We start from the raw sequence: 1,652 nt of genomic DNA on the forward strand, positions 1-1,652 counted from the left end.
ATTCTACTTTTGTATTTTTAAGATACAATTAAACATTTCTAACATTTAAATATTTTAAGTAATGTCAAATATATTTGGATTATATCTTAACCCCTCCCACCTCACACAATTCATGATTTTAAATAAAGACAAATTAAATCACATCTGAATTTCTAAACCTAAATGTATTATGATAGTTACACTTGAAATTGTTTCAGAATTTCTGGAAAGTATATCATTTTCTTAAAATGAATATGGTTTAAAAGACAGCAAAGAGGCCCTTAGAAGGAGTGTCTGAATATGACTTGGTCAATGGTATTCAGCAAAGTTGACTAAACCTAGGAGAACATTCACAGCAGCAAGTTCTGTGAAAGGCCCATGAAGCTGGAGCATAACCAGTAGAAAACAATCAATGAAGGTACTGTCGCAGTAATTGGAATCATCAGCACTGATACTGCATGAACCAAACAAGTAATACACATCTGAAGATGAGACATTCCAATTTTTTTGCAGAGCAAGAATCTCCACTATTAATAAATTAAGGACACCAATGAAGATAGGCAGAATCCAAGTGGAATCCGGTGCAGTGAGGTCAAAAAACCAAAGGACCCCATCAGTAGCTAACTGTTCCTGAACAGAAAAACCTGTTTCTGAACGTGTTGCCCCTGTGCTAAAATTCTGGAGAGTAATAGACATGAAGATCCACATTGGAAACTGAATCCAGACCAATACAGTGGCTTTGAAAGGGTGGCAGTTGCCCCGAAAATACAGCTCTGAAAGAAGCCTATTCTTTAGATATGTTAGCCTTGCAACTCTTTTGGACCATTTCGACTGATGTGCATGAACTGTAACTTCTTGTTTAAGACTCTTTTATTTCTGGCTGCAAATTTTCCACCTAGCTCGGCCAGGATGCAGTGCTGGTAGGTGGCCAGGGGTAGCGTGACTGTGCTGGGCAAAGCCACGGTGGTGAGGACCATGCAGGTTCTCCAGGGCAGACCTGTGGCGGTGTGCACGTCAACTAGCACCTCCTCCATGCCCTCACTGGCGCCGATATAGCAAGGGCATGGTACCAGCTGCCAGGGCCACCGGAGCTAACTGAAGAGACTGACGCCACTGCCCACGCAGGCAGAGTGCTTAACGCTGCCCATTGAGGTTGGCGCAAGTGGCGTGACTCAGACTGGGAACTGCAGTGCAGGCAGCATCTGCATCCACCTATGGCCAAGCCAGCACAGCATGTCTGCACCAGGGCTGAGCTAAACCACTGGCATCCCAGGTTAGAGTCGGGCTACACTCCACTGTGCCCAGGGCACCCAAGGTGAAAAATGGGTGCGCTCTCACCCTGCTACTATTGACCTTTTGGTCAAGCCTCTGCCCATTTTTAATCAGCTTACATGATGTTTCCTTTTTGCCTGTTGTTGTTTCTTTGTTTTGGTGTTGAGTTGTGTATGCTCTTTATATATTTTAGATAGTAATTCCTTATTGGATACATTTTTTTTTTTTTTTTTTTACAAATCCTCCCATTCAGTAGGTGGCCATTTGGTTTTGTTGATGATTTCCTTTGCTGTGCAACACTTTTTATTTTGGTGTAGTCACAAGGTTTAATTTTTGTGTAGTTTCCTTTGCTGGAGGAGACATACCTAGAAAAACATTTCAACAGTAATGTCAGAGCGAAT

At 42.3% G+C, this 1,652-nt stretch overlaps 1 pseudogene; it reads right to left on the reverse strand.

Annotated features, from left to right (window-relative positions):
- Window positions 1-214: 214 nt before the first annotated feature.
- LOC120221317 lies at window positions 215-1,214 on the reverse strand (annotated as a pseudogene).
- Between the last annotated feature and the right edge of the window lie 438 nt (window positions 1,215-1,652).

The sequence above is a fragment of the Hyaena hyaena genome, unplaced genomic scaffold (genome assembly GCF_003009895.1).
Source record: "Hyaena hyaena isolate Hyena2069 unplaced genomic scaffold, ASM300989v1 scaffold_771, whole genome shotgun sequence".
Lineage (NCBI taxonomy): Eukaryota > Metazoa > Chordata > Mammalia > Carnivora > Hyaenidae > Hyaena > Hyaena hyaena.